This window comes from Salmo trutta, chromosome 7 (genome assembly GCF_901001165.1).
Source record: "Salmo trutta chromosome 7, fSalTru1.1, whole genome shotgun sequence".
Taxonomy (NCBI): Eukaryota; Metazoa; Chordata; class Actinopteri; order Salmoniformes; family Salmonidae; genus Salmo; species Salmo trutta.
The window spans coordinates 41,656,664-41,672,639 of NC_042963.1; the positions used below are offsets into that span (position 1 = coordinate 41,656,664).

General features: G+C 42.0%; 1 pseudogene; it reads left to right on the plus strand.

Annotated features, from left to right (window-relative positions):
* The first annotated feature begins 500 nt into the window (after positions 1–500).
* Positions 501–14,492, plus strand: LOC115197414 (CD209 antigen-like; annotated as a pseudogene).
* Positions 14,493–15,976: the final 1,484 nt, after the last annotated feature.

Here is a 15,976-nt window from a genome sequence, read left to right on the forward strand (position 1 = left end):
AAGAGGAGACATCGATCCACACTGTAATTTGCTGTGTATGTATTCTACAGTGGCTGCTGTATGTTTGGGTTATGTCATAAAGAAACATCCCAACATAAGCACTGAACCTGATAGGTTGTCAGGATGTTAACACTCCCCTGTCCTGACTCCTGAGTCCAGTTATCCCCTGTCCTGACTCCTGAGTCCAGTTATCCCCTGTCCTGACTCCTGACCATCTCATCCAATGGTGGAGTCCAGTTATTTCAGGGCAACAGCCCCTCCTCCCCACTCCCATTATGTGCAATGGCCCAATGCACCATATTTCCCAGCAATACTGTACGTCATCATGACCTTGTGTAAATAAAAGAACTGACTCAGAGACCCAATAACAGTCAATGCCCTTTGATCAGTGTGTCACCTCATAGTGCAGTTCTACTGACAGCAATGTGGTGAGTTCACTCCGCTCCCCTCCACTCCTTGGGGCGGCAGGTAGCCTAGCGGTTAGAGCGTTGGGCCAGTAACCGAAAAGCTGCTCGATCAAATCCCCGAGCTGACAAGGTAAAAATCTGTCATTCTGCCCCTGAACAAGGCAGTTAACCCACTGTTCCTTGTCCGTCATTGTAAATAAGAATTTGTTCTTAACTTACTTGCCTAGATATATAAAGGTTAAATGTAAAAAATGTGTCCTCACTCCAAAGTAACTGCCTGCTGGAATCCTCTGCTGTCTTTCATGGCCATGCGGTTTCTATAGACTTTACTGCTGGAATCACTAAGTCCCTCTCCCCCATATTCTTTACAGTTCATTGTGTAGCAGCTTCTAGGAACTTCCGATCCCTGTGGTACAGAGTTAAACGCTACGGTATTATGGGCTCATGGGTCTTATGTCCTATCCATGTTAATTCAGTCTGATATCACAACCAACACATAGCTTCAGTCTATCCCCCAACAGTGAGCCTCCTACCTGAGATGTGGCTTTCAACGTGCAATGAGAAGACAGAGGGAGGGAAGCACTGGAGTCTTGATGGGAAAGACCAGTTCCCCAATAGGCTACATTAACCAAACTCTAAACCACAACCCACACCTCTCAGTGTGTGTGTGTGTGTGTGTGTGTGTGTGTGTGTGTGTGTGTGTGTGTGTGTGTTGGAGCTAATGCCTGAACTGAACTATAACCTTAAAAAAGTGACGTTTGGAAGAACATAGAAATTTGACGTTTGTGGAACACGGATGAATGTCTATTTCTGACGTGAGACTGTGAGAGCTAGTTACTCTATGCATCCATAATATATGATGCTTATTGCATTTATATGCCAGAGAATATTGCTGAAATACATGTAGTCTCCACATGTATTGTAGACAAGGTGTGCACAGATACCTACAGTAAACAGAATGCTCTCTTGTATTACTGTTTCTTAATGATGATGATTGAATATGAATACAATTCATAACAATTCATCACTCCTACCCTTTCAGACTTAGGCTACCTTTGTACATGTTAACTCACTCAAATCATCCGTCAATAATTTGTAAACATGTTGCCTTTTGTCCTGGAATGCCTGACTCCAGTAGGCCTCACATAACACCTCTTCGCTGTTAGCATAGCTGAACCCTCAAGTCACTCTGATATAATGACATCACCACAAAACAACATTCCTGGGAAGAAGCCTCGGACCCTGGTCTGTCCACATTCTCTACCTTCCCTCTATCAAATAAAGGGAGGATGAGGGTAACAGGGGTAGGAGAGGGAAGAGCAGTGGGTGAAGAGGATGAGGAGGATGACTCGGCTCTCCTCGTGGCTCCTCTGCCGGATGCAATAGCACAGATCAGCTGGGATTCTCATCAGAAGAGTTTAGGATTATTACCACATGCTACACATCAGGCCCAGTGCTGCTCAGGCATTAACACACACACACCGCATTGGGATTCATCGTCTGCACAGACTGCCAGGTTGGAGCTGGATAGTGTAATTTCATTACTGTAATCCCCACTCCTATCACACAGGACTCCCATTTCCATGGCGTGGAAATATTCTACCTGAGAAAGACATTCGAGTTGATTTTTAATTAGATCGTTAAACCACTTCAAGGGTGTTGAAACAATGCAGGTGCTCAGACATTCCCCTATTTGCATGGGTTTGGGGTGTGGGGGTTTTATTTTACGGAGGTTATCAACCTTCCTCTAACCACCTATATCCTGTGTGCATCCAAATGTTCTCTCTGTCTCTCAAGCTCTATCTTCCTCCCTACACTTTCATTCTGCTTTACCCTCTTCATTATTCCTCCTTCTCATTCCCCTCTTCTCAGTGTCCATTAAAAACCAATCTCAGCCATGTGAGCTGGTTGTGGAGGCATGTTGTGGCGGCCATGTTGGATTTGGTCCTGTGCTGAGAGTCACTGCCAGAGTTTGTACTTCTGAGGAGGTGCCAAGCTCAGCCACAGCCAATCACCAGAGTGCATTCGCCAGCATAAACAATGCCAATTGGGGCTAATGGCGCTATGCCGTATGGGGTGAGGCAGGATATGGTGGGCTATAGTGAACCAGTAAAACACTTATTGTGTAACAACCTGAAATGTCTCCACTATTGTGGCAGAATAGCTAGCTTTAGTGTGGTGCGACTGGTTAATAAGAACGTTTTAGGAAGGCGGTCACGTGTGTTTGCGAGTTCCCGAGTTCTAGTCTCTGTGTGAGCTAGAGCAGGAGGAAGAGGTATGGCTAAGCAAGCAGGCTGACGTCCACTATACTTACCTAAGAAGAACTTCCCCTGAGGTGGCTACAGAGGGAGTTTCAGGAGGATATGAGCAGTTACAGGAGGATATGAGGATAGTGTGAGATTTAGTTAATTTAGCGTTTTTTCTTCTTACCCAGAGTCAGATGAACTCATGAATACCATTCTTATGACTTAGCGTGTAGTTTGAAGGAAGTTGCAAACTATTGTTAGCACAATAGCATTAGCGCAATGACTGGAAATCATTCCAGGCTTCCAGGCATTGTGCTAATGCTAGTTAGCAATGGCTTGCGAAACTACCTTCAACTTCCTTCAAACTGCACACAGAGACATAAAAAATGTATCCATAAGCTGACAAAGTAAAAATCTGTCGTTCTGCCCCTGAACAAGGCAGTTAACCTACTGTTCCTCAGTAGGCTGTCATTGTAAATAAGAATTTGTTCTTAACTGACTTGCCTAGTTAAATAAAGGTTAAATAAAAATACTAAAAATAAAAGTTCATCTCACTCTGGGTACGTAGGCGAAGGCATTAATTGCCAAAATATCGCACTATCCCTTTAAGATCCGAGTGACAAGTTACAACTATTTGTAGCAAACAGAGTGAACAGTGGAGTGAATGAGCCACTGCTTGCTCTTCATCATCTCCCTACAGTGCAGTGGCGTGCATCATTTATATTTCATATGGTGTCAACCAAAGTTCATTTTCATACATTTTGGAGTAGAAATTCTTCTCAAAAAGGACCCCCACCACTACCGTTGCCACCTCTTCTGAAAAGAATCCTAGAGGAAACACTACGAGACGTTGATTCAACCGTGGAGAAACTCTGCTCTGGTGTAATTTCGTTATGTAAATTAGTAGGAGTGCTCCTGTGCTTGAGTGTATGCTGAAAGGGACAGGGGCGTGTGTCTGGCAGGACGCGTGGGGACTGGAGTGCTCCTGTGCTTGAGTGTATGCTGAAAGGGACAGGGGCGTGTGTCTGGCAGGACGCGTGGGGACTGGAGTGCTCCTGTGCTTGAGTGTATGCTGAAAGGGACAGGGGCGTGTGTCTGGCAGGACGCGTGGGGACTGGAGTGCTCCTGTGCTTGAGTGTATGCTGAAAGGGACAGGGGCGTGTGTCCGGCAGGACGCGTGGGGACTGGAGTGCTCCTGTGCTTGAGTGTATGCTGAAAGGGACAGGGGCGTGTGTCCGGCAGGACGCGTGGGGACTGGAGTGCTCCTGTGCTTGAGTGTATGCTGAAAGGGACAGGGGCGTGTGTCCGGCAGGACGCGTGGGGACTGGAGTGCTCCTGTGCTTGAGTGTATGCTGAAAGGGACAGGGGTGTGTGTCTGGCAGGACGCGTGGGGACTGGAGTGCTCCTGTGCTTGAGTGTATGCTGAAAGGGACAGGGGCGTGTGTCTGGCAGGACGCGTGGGGACTGGAGTGCTCCTGTGCTTGAGTGTATGCTGAAAGGGACAGGGGCGTGTGTCTGGCAGGACGCGTGGGGACTGGAGTGCTCCTGTGCTTGAGTGTATGCTGAAAGGGACAGGGGCGTGTGTCTGGCAGGACGCGTGGGGACTGGAGTGCTCCTGTGCTTGAGTGTATGCTGAAAGGGACAGGGGCGTGTGTCCGGCAGGACGCGTGGGGACTGGAGTGCTCCTGTGCTTGAGTGTATGCTGAAAGGGACAGGGGTGTGTGTCTGGCAGGACGCGTGGGGACTGGCAGAATTATCTGTACGTTTGCACAAAGCGCACACCAACCTGACACTCGATGACTTGCAGTGATTCCCTTTCCTTGCTTGAGAAAGAGAAAAAGGCATTTTGAGAAATCTGCAACATTCCTCCCGGAACGTCTATGTCTGTATAGAATAGATGTGCGGTATTGGCTGCATCAGTCCAGACAGATATAACCATAGGATTTCTTGTTTTACTTCTAAAAAGCAGTAGCTTTTGCAAGCTAATTCTACTAAGGATCCATTCAGTCAGATGATATTCATTGTCAGCAGTACATGCTGATAATTATTAATTCATAATATAAATGCCTAGTTGGTAATGCATTTATATAAATAGTTTCTAAATAAATACTTGCTTGTCCTTTCTGGCAGTTATTTGCATTGTTCCTTGTCTTTTCTAGTCCCTCTCTGTGCTGTGTGAATAAACCAAGTGCTCCATCTTGTCCTGAAGTAACCTTGACCTCTTCTGTTGAGTTGCAAATGTGTACAGCTACCAGAGCGGAAAAGACTGATGCTTTGAGCTTCATGGGCATTAAAAACATTGGCCCCGGTCCCATAATAGGAAGTGACTAGTGGATATTGCCAAACTGAGAATTCGTTCCCACTTTACATCACAAGTGCACATACCTGAATGGCCACGAGAACTGAGACAAGCTAAAAAACCTTAGTTCCCCAAAGAGATAGCGGAGGCAGATGCTGCAGCGTGGGTGCAGGAGCGGAAATATTAAAGTTATTTATCCATGACTCATTCAATCCGGCTTCCACAAATTCTATCCCGGGAATATTGAGAATTAATCTCAGAACAACCCTTATGCTTGTAAAAAAAAAAGGAGACCTGTTACCCTCATAGCCAGAGTTCAAGACAGGCCTGCTCCCCTTAGACACGTGAAAAATACACAATGTATCCAGTGTCTTGTAGTCTGTCACAGTTAAAAGGCGAAGGCACTGAGGGCATTGACACACAGCACATGATGGACTAAGAAGAGTGAGGTTAGACTACTGGTCATCTCACTGTAGAACAGGAAGTGTGTTAACATAATGGGAGTCCATGCCCCTCTGTTTAACGAACCTCTGACTTAGTCAAGTTCAGTCTTAAGATAACATTGGAATTCCCTGATTATACAGGAAGCTTTCCACTTACTTTCCCACTCAGCATTTAATTGCTTTTTAAAATTGTATTGTCTCTCTCTCATTGGATCATTACGCTTGGCGAGAGCCGAAGTCATCATCAATGATGGTTCCCTTAATTTTATATAACCAGACAGCTCAAGAGTCCCAAGACGCTACTACCCTTCAGCAATGTTGAAGCCTGTACATGTTCTGAAACAGTACCACCCATGTCAGTGTGGGAGACATCCACCCTCCCAACCACCTCATTATTAACAAGACTGCTGCTGCTGTAGTAAAACTCTCTTCAGACTAACGGGGAGGGAAACAAATGATATGAATAACCATGGCACTGATTCTAGACCTATAATGAGTACATCGTCAATATCCATCTCCATCTAGCCATCAGCAGCCTGTCCCCCTATCAAGCCTGAAGTGACAACATGATTTATTTTAAAGACATCTATTTTGCTGCAGTGCAAGCCGTGTGACAGGAGGAGTATTTTGAGCAATGATATAAAGCTAATGATCTCATGTTTTCCCTTATGGCTGTGAGGCTGCCCAATAGGGAACTAGACCGCTGCACAGATTGGACAGCAGAAGGGAGGTTTGATGTCACAACAGGGAAGCAGAATATGATCAACAATACAAGGTAGAGGAAATGAAGTACAGAGAGGGAATAACATTACAGAACAAAGAACTGCTGATGGTGCAACAACAATGTTCCTTTTGCCAGAGATAATGCATTCATATGCGATAATCCCACGTTACCTCATGCATCACCTACAGAATGATGATCTGTCTTCTGTTTCCAGCTGTTGTTTGTCTTTCTCCCTTTCCATTGGTATGGATGAATGAATATACATATTCAGGTGGGCTTCATTGGGTTGCTGTAGTGTAATTGGGGAGAACGGGCTCGTGGTAATGGCTGGAGAGGAATGAGTGGAATGGTATCCAGTACATCAAAGACATGGTTTCCAGGTGTTTGATGTCATTCCATTTGCTCCCTTCCAGACATTATTATGAGCCGTCCTCCCCTCAGCAGCCTCCACTGATCTGGTTGGTTAGCCATGTATGTCTGTCCATCACCCTCATTATATTTTATGTGCCAGTCAAAGCGTATTACATGTGTATCCCTTCAAAAAGGGCCTGTACAGTAGATGCTACCTTTGGAGTTTAAACAATGTTACTCTCCACAGGCAACTTCAGTTGCTGTAAGTTCCACTTTTTTTTACCACACTCACGTTTCTTCCACTTTTAAATATCTTTCCAGACAGTACTTGTTTAACCCCCAGAAGTAGTCCTTAAAACCTGTTATTACCCCACAATCCCAGAGCAACGTCCCTGTACTTCCTTGAATATGTAAGATCTGAGGATAGTTAGACAAAGCAAGACGGACACCTCACATGTGTCGGGGCTGAGGCTTTATGGAATCAACAACAGAACAGGATTCATCAACAGTACCACAGTATGAGAGTGCTCTGAAAGGGGAGCAGCAGGAGATGATGCAATAACTTGAGCTCAACCAAACCCACTAGCACAAGTGTTTTTCTTAGAATGGAGGGAAATGAGAAACCTTACTGTCCACCAGTCTTTAGTAGCACATCTGGAGCACAGAGAGAGTACAATGACAAAGAAAATGTCAATGGTTGGATGAATTGATTAAATCCAATTTTAGACATAAAATGACATTACCATTAAAACACTTAATTTATTGCAGTGGGCTAAATCAGGGTCAACCAGAGTGATTCTTGGTAGTCTTAAACAAATCTACTTTGAAACAAAAGTATACACCTCACACACATGGTTATGGGCTTAAAAAAAGAAGACACCTGTACCATGTCAGATATTGAGTTGAAATGTATTACATTTTGGAGTTTGCACTCTAATATTTCATTTTACATACATCACAAAAAATTGCAATATAACAAAACTGTTTGACATAGAAACATCGGATTTCTGTCAGGATTAAACAAATAATCTTTATTAATTATGAAATGATGAAAAATATAAATAACATTCTACCCATGAGGCCAAAGAGGGCGCTTTTGGTCATTGACTGCAGGAAAGGGCTACAACATACAAGAAAATCAGAAGAAGGAGTAACATTAATGTGCATAATAACAACCTGGATCAGCCAATGAATACTGTAACAACTTCCCAATTTGTTCATTCCTATCAGAAGCACATTGAGAGACAAGTCTAGTGCATTGCATACTAAGACATTTAGTGAAGGTGGTGGTTATTTAAGTGATAATGCCAGAGAAACCGTTGTTTGGAGGATTTATTGGCACGGGTGTTGTTAGGCTTCGTGGGCATTATCACTTTTATGCAACGGGTTACCAACATATTCAACTAATGATTGACATATTTTCATTAACAACGTTATTTTGATGAACGTATTCATACTATTTCATCCTTATAGTTCTGACACAGAGGTAGCGTTGCTACCCAAACCTGCTAGTCATTCGTTCTATTGGTTCAGTTGCCAGAGACGTGACCCATTTGTTTTGTTCTAAATCTATGGACGCGACCCAGTTGTTCGTTCTAAATGTTCCATTGCCATGATGGTGGGCAATGTTCTTATCCCTTGCTCGCTAGCTAGCCAACTTTGGCTAACACAGTCACGTCAAACAGTACAGCCATAATAACAGCAAAGTAGCTGCATTTGCGTTTGTTTAAGCAGTTTTCTAGTGATTTTTTGGGGATACATCCAGAACAATGAGCTAATGATGTGCAATTTCACCTGGCATAGAACATTTACTCTCTCACCAGGCCACTGTTCAGAATAGATAGCTAACACAATCACTTCAAACTGAAGCTGGAATGACAGCAAACTAGCTGCATTTTGTGTTTTTCTACTGACATTTCTTTGTATATATCCATAAAAATTATGCTGATTCATGACTTCAACTGGCTGAGAAAAGCTGCCAACCTGTCTCTCGTCCCGACTCCGACACGTTCACTATCATAGGACAGCTATAGATCGAATTTCAATATTGAAACAATGTTGGAAATGTCGGAGAGACAGACAGCAAGGTTATTACAAATCCCTGCTGTTGAAAACGAAAGGCTAGTCTGAAGGAAAGGGGAGATCTGATGACCAATTTACTCCTTTACCAAAGAGAACCTTTTATCTACCAAGATCAATTATTGTGTACGAGGCAGCACTTCCCTTCTTTGTTCCAGAAAGTACAAATTCTTCATGATGTACAGTAAGCAAAAGGAGCAGACATACCGTATAAACATAAAACATTATTTTATACAGTCACTTAAATGAATGTATAATTAAAACTCAACAGTGATTTATTGATCGCTGCTATTGAAGATATACATTGTGTAAAATGTGTACACACTTTGTGTGTGTGTGTGTGTGTGTGTGTGTGTGTGTGTGTGTGTGTGTGTGTGTGTGTGTGTGTGTGTGTGTGTGTGTGTGTGTGTGTGTGTGTGCGTGCGCCATTCTTCCACATCTAGTTCAGTGTATATTTTTTCAAGGGAGCATCTTTCGTCATTCCAATCCCCTGGGTCTGTTGAACGTTGTACAAACTCCCCACAGTCCTGCTCTGTTTCTTTCCAGCTGTTAGGCTGTCCATCCCCCCAATACCTGAAGTAGAAACAACACATAGAATCAAACTGTCAACTCTATCAGAGCCTACTACTCCAGTCAGTGATTTCTAATAGACACAGAACTCTTCAAATGTCTTACTTGGTGGTCAGTGGTGTGCCAAACACCCATTTCCAGGTTCCCTCATCAACTGAGTCAGTCAGAGACCAGTCCAAATTATTGGTTTGTTTACTCTATATATAAAGTATAACACTTTAATAAATATGTTATTTTGGCTGTATTTCTGACCCAACTGGTACTTGGGAGACTTGACTAGGAAAATACTCTCTCTCTCTCGCTTGCTCTCTCCTTCTGTTGTTTATGATCACAAGGTGTGCTTCTCTCCCTAGACAGTCCTGTCTGCACTTCTCCCAGGTTTAAGCCGCAATAGAGTTCAGGAAGTAACAGCTGGATTAAAACTTCTTCTAGAAAAAACATGACGCAGATATAGCACTTCTAATGAAGTAGTTAGTCATTTGACTTCATTGCTCTTCATTTTCAGCCTTTCTGTTTCTCTTTGTAGCTGGTCTCTGTCTTTAGTCTGGGTTTTATAACTGGTTTGTAGCTGGTCTCTCTCTTTAGTCGGAGTGCTATAATTTGTCTGTAGCTGGTCTTTGGTCAGAGTGTTATGACTGGTCTGTAGCTGGTCTCTCTCTTTAGTCAGGGTCCTATAATTAGTATTGAACTGGTCTCTGTCTTTAGTCTGGGTGCTATAATTGGTCTGTAGCTGGTCTCTGTCTTTAGAATTGGTCTGTAGCTGGTCTCTCTCTTTAGTCGGGGTGCTATAATTTGTCTGTAGCTGGTGTTTCTATGTCAAACAGTTTTGTTATATTTCAATCTTCTGTGATGTAGATAAAGTGTAATATTGAGATGCAAACTACAAACTGAATACATTTCAACTCTATATCTGACATGGTGCAGGTGTCTTATTGTTTTAAGCCTATAACCATGTGTGTGAGATGTACACTTTTGTTTCAAAGTAGATTTGTTTAAGACTACCAAGAATCCCTCTGATTGACCCTGATTCGGCCCACTGCAGTAAAATGTTAAACCAGAGATGTTTCTTATCCCTCTAAACACCAGGTTATATTAACCTCAAGTATCAAATCTTTATTAAAATAAATTAAAGATGAAAATAACTTATAGCAAGGAACAATTCTGAGAGGGATTTCAGGAGAGTGACTTGAGTCTGCTTATGGAGCATTTCCTTTTGATTTCACAATATCTGCGTCTGCATAATAATGCAGAACGAAGAGAGAAAGAACAAGAAAGAGAGAGGGAAGTGAAACAATTAAATAGTAAAGTATGAGTGAGAGAGGAGGAGAAGTGCCATTGACCAGTACAGCGCCAGTACAGTAGAAAATATATCAGCTAAAGGATGTTGTTCTGTAAAATTTTCGTTCGACCATGAACTGCCCCTTGGCTTCTAAAGAACTATGACCTCTCTTAAATCCTATGCAGCACCTTTCCTGGGAAATCACATTATCTTGACTTCTAGCTAACCACAAGGCTTCAGACAGATGGATCGTTTCTTACTACTCATCACATTTGATGGGTACGCCCAAATCAAACACAAGTTACTTAAATCTCAACCCACCATCCAATGGTATATTATTACTTCAGAATTGTTTGACCAAATAACGTTATGATGATGTAAAACACGTTTGGTGACCAGGATCTTGCATTTGGTGCTCGATCAATACATTTCAGTACAGTAGGTTCATCATATTACTTAAATCCACACAAGTGCAATATATTTGGATTTATCAATTTTCAAATGTCAAGACCATGGTAAGAATTATTTCCATTGCATTTGTTATTTTGTATTCATTGTCTGATTATTTTGTGGGCTAATGTGTCACTGAGGGTCTGAGAATCTGTCTGTTTCTGTGTGCTTATTTGGCATGCTAGTATATTTGACTTTTTTAGCTTCAGTGTTTTTGGTTAAAGTGTTTTTGATAGACAAACTTTGCCAATAGATACTGTACATGTAAGGCCATCAGATTTTCTGAATGTAGACCTAAAGTACTGCAAGGTACAGACACAGTATCTGAGCATATGTGTACAGATACCTGAGGAAATCTTTACAAACACAGGTAGAAGACAATGATTCCAGCACAATGAAGATATTGGATATTGATGACGACACGTATAGCATGACCAGAACAAGAGATGGCGTTAAATATTCAGGTACCAACACACACACACTAGTGGTGCGGGTCAGCATTTGTTAATAATCCATCTGCAACCACCTGACTATATGTGATAAAGTGAAAATCTGGAGGACCGCACCCGACCCTAACCCACTAATATAAAAAATGCATCATAGGCTATAGTCAGAGACAGCAGAAAGATTTTTTTACATGATTTAGATATGTTTCTGCTTTTAATTTCCAGACATTTTGGTAGGCTAATTGTTAGTCAACTTGTCTATAATTAGATGCATGCAGCTTCTCTTCTGTCATTATACTGTGTTGCCCTAGAACAGGGCTTCCCAAACTTGGTCCTGTGGCCCCGTTGGGTGCACGTTTTGGTTTTTGCCCTAGCACTACACAGCTGATTCAAATAATCAAAGCTTGATGGTGAGTTGGTTATTTCAATCAGCTGTATAGTGCTAGGGCAAACACCAAAAGGTGCACCCAGGGGGGCCCCAGGACTGAGTTTGAGAAATCCTGTTCTAGAAGACTAAATAAACCCTTGCTCACCAGAGTAATGTCATACATCTATAGAATTAATGCTTCAATCTTGTTGAGATTGGTCAAGTTCTCTCTGTCAAACGTTTAGGGACCGGGGAGAAAATGCAATAATCAAAAAGAAGTGAAAGATTTTCTGTGCAAAAGTTCCAAATGGCATCAGTTTGACTGTTTGTAAGGAAATAAAAAACTGTGAAAATGACCCAATATGTTTCTAATAAGATTTCAGTTTGGCTTGGATGCATATTTTATGTAATTGAAATACTATGGCAATAATGATAGCACCTCTACAGCATTGGAGGCTGCTGAAGGGAGGACGGCTCATAATAATGGCCGGAACGAAGCAAATGGAATGACATCAAACACCTGGAAACTATGTGTTTGATGTATTTGATACCATTCCACTGATTCCGCTCCAGTCATTAGTATACACTGTGTATATAAAACATTATTTCCATAACATTGATTGACCAGGTGAATCTAGGTGAAAGCTATGATCTCTTATTGATGTCACTTGTTAAATCCACTTCAATCAGTGTAGATGAAGGGGAGAAAGACAAGTTATGATGTAGGCTACATTTTGACTCCGGAAGAGGAGTGGAGAAATATAACGTATTTCTGTCAGCATCTTGAGAGAATGCAAACGCGCAGTTACACATGGAGTATACCAAACATTAGGAACACCTTCCTTTTGCCATCAGAACAGTCTCAATTCGTTGAGGCATGCACTCTACAAGGTGTCGAAAGCGTTCCACAGGGATGCTTAACTCCAATGCTTCCCACAGTTGTGTCAAGTTGCTTGGATGTCCTTTGGGTGGTGGACCATTCTTGATACACACAGAAAACTGTTGAGTGCGAAAAAGCCAACAGGTTGCAGTTCTTGACACAAACCGATGCGCCTGGCACCTACTACCATACCCCGTTCAAAGGCACTGAAATATTTTGTCTTGCGCATTCGCCCTCTGAATGGCACACACACACAATCCATGTCTCAATTGTCTCAAGGCTTAAAATCCTTCTTTAACCTCTCTCCTCCCTTGCTTTCAACGAGATTGACAGGTCTGTAACTCACATTTCAATGCGAATTTGGTTGGGTTGCCCAAAAAGTTACATATTGCAGCTTTAACTTTTTCTGCCCGTTCCCAAAAGCATTTGGTGATAGGCATGTAGGCAATTTGGCGTGAGTACAGTTAGGCCATAAAGGTTAGGCTTGCACATTAATGCCAGACAGTCTAAAATAATTGGGGGAAAACTAAATGTATAGACATAAATTGCACAAAAAATGTATACATTTATGGATGTTTTTAAGGTATTGTTTTCTCTTTATTCAACCATGAATTCCATGATCTAAAAATAAAATGAACAATGTATGTAATTGCAAAGATTGTATGATAATATCTTGTGATGTAGTACATTTTCAGTGGTGGAAGAGACCATACAAAGTTGCTGCATTGTGTCTGGGGCTGCTGTGTGTTCTCCTACTGGCTGGGATCATAGGCCTGTGTGTACACTGTAAGTTTAGTATGTTTTCACTAAAACATTGATCATCTTCAGTGACATAATTATTGATAAATGTTTTCAATGTTTCACTGTTCCCCTAGTCACTGGTCAGCATTATTCTCCAGAGAGAGACCAGCTACAGACTAGCTACAACAACATGACTAAAGAGAAAGACCAGCTACAGATCAATTATAGCACCCTGACTAAACAGAGAGACCAGCTACAGACCAGTTATAGCACCCTGACTAAAGAGAGAGACCAGCTACAGACCAGCTACAACAACATGACTAAAGAGAGAGACCAGCTACAGCAATTATAGCATCCTGACTAAAGAGAGAGACCAGCTACAGACCAGTTATAGCACCCTGACTAAAGATAGAGAACAGCTACAGAGGGAGACAATCAGACTGAACAAGAAGCTCAAAGGTGAGTAAAATGACATTTGACTTCATTAGAAGTCCTTTCTGTGTCATGTTTTTTTCTTGCTACTTCATTCAATGAGAGTGGTATCAATCAATGTTTGTAAATAAAGTAAGGAAAACTTCTGGGGAGACCTTGTCACGAAGGATGGATGAAGTTCGAAACCAGCTGTTACTTCCTCTCAACTGTGAATAAAACCTGGGAGGAGAGCAGAATGGACTGTCTAAGGAGAGAAGCACACCTTGTGATCATAAACAACAGAGAGGAACAGGTGAGAGAGATAAAGACAGAGAGACAGGTGGGAGATAGAGGATATGTATAAGCAATGTTTTTTTTCTGTGCCGCAGATATTTATCAATGGGTTAAACGGAACAAATAAACAAATCTGGATTGGTCTGACTGACACATTTGCTGAGGGAACCTGGAAATGGGTGGACGGTACACCACTGACTACCACGTAAGACATTTGAAGAGTGCTGTGTCTATTAGAAATCACTGACTGGAGTAGTAGGCTCTGATAGAGTTGACAGTTTGATTCTATGTGTTGTTTCTACTTCAGGTATTGGGGGGATGGACAGCCTAACAGCTGGAAAGAAACAGAGCAGGACTGTGGGGAGTTTGTACAACGTTCAACAAACCCAGGGGATTGGAATGACGATGGGTGTTCCGTTGAACAATACTGTGTCTGTGAGAAATAGGATTATCATAGATACTCTCTCTGCACTGTCATTAAAGGACCTCTCTATGTCCTATGTTACTCCTTTTAGTCTTATGTCTGAAGACAGATGTTATTTGGTGGAATGGTACTAGCTGTGGGAGAATGCCACACTCTGACAAACACACACGCATGTACAGTACCAGTCAAAAGTTTGGACACACCAACTCATTCAAGGCTTTTTCTTTATTTTTACTATTTTCTACATTGTAGAGTAATAGTGAAGACATCAAAACGATGAAATAACACATATGGAATCATATAGTAACCAGAAAAGTGCTAAACAAATCAAAATATATCTTATCTTTGAGATTCTTCAAAGTAGTGTCATGACGTTGCCCTCTTTGAGTACAGGGAGGACAGTTGACCCCCTCCCCCTTGCACCATCCCCCAACCTACCTCCCCCCACCCAGGCCCTGTGTGAAGGAGTTGTAAAATTCTAGAGGAGAATCTCTTGCCACATGGCCCATAGAGAGACACAGGAAATTCTTCCAACTCACAGAATTGGGGAACCGAATGACATTTATGTTCTGGAGAAGGTATAAAAGATTGGTGAAGAATCCAGCTACGAACTGGTCCGCTTGGTACAATTTTGTGATACTCAGAAGAGACAATATAGCCATATTACCATAAAACTGTTTATATAATAGCCTCAGCTATGGGACTTGCATCCAAATGGTGGTATAAAATGTATTAATAAGGATAAAGCTATTTGGAATACTTTGAGATGCTATGTACTGATGTTAATGTGATGGAGTTGTATTTTTGTACCAAACTTAACTCAGTCATCGGCACGCCCCCGAGGACACAGACAGGACCAGGCGTCATGTGACAAGCCTGTTCTATGTTCACTATAAAACCCCACCCTGATTTAATTTCTTCAGACCAGGCCTCCACTCCATGACGAGTTGGCCAATAGGTTTGACCACCCAATTCCTCTACTGAAAGTTACCTATACCACGTGGTTAAACTTTTAGACTATCGAGACCGACAGAATAAGAACAAGTCTTTGATATTAATTATTAGTCTGCAGCTAAGTAAATTATATCATTGAACGAGTAGACCAACGAAACATCCATTCTATAACGACATTAATGAATGTCGCTTTGAAAGATCCATTCTAACCGAGAGAGAGAGAGAGAGAGAGAGAGAGAGAGAGAGAGAGAACTCTCCAACAGAACGACTCTCCAACAAGGATCCCGACGACACACTGAGCGTAAATATATATTGATTGCAATTGTTCCCGAATGAGTGAGCGTCCATGTACAAAGGATTAGCATATCAATTGTTAATATTTATCAACTCTGTATGCCTCCTCAGTTGCCCTTTATGACCCCTTGTTTAACAGGCCGCCATGCCTGTTTAGCCCACTAGGGCACATTACTCTACCAATTCTTTGTGACGATAATTACTGTTTGTATTCTTTCTGTGAATTACTTAGTTTAGTAAATAAATGATTTTAAGACAATTGATGTATGGATGACTTTAGTAAAGGCTAGGTTCATGCAGATACAACAATTTACGAC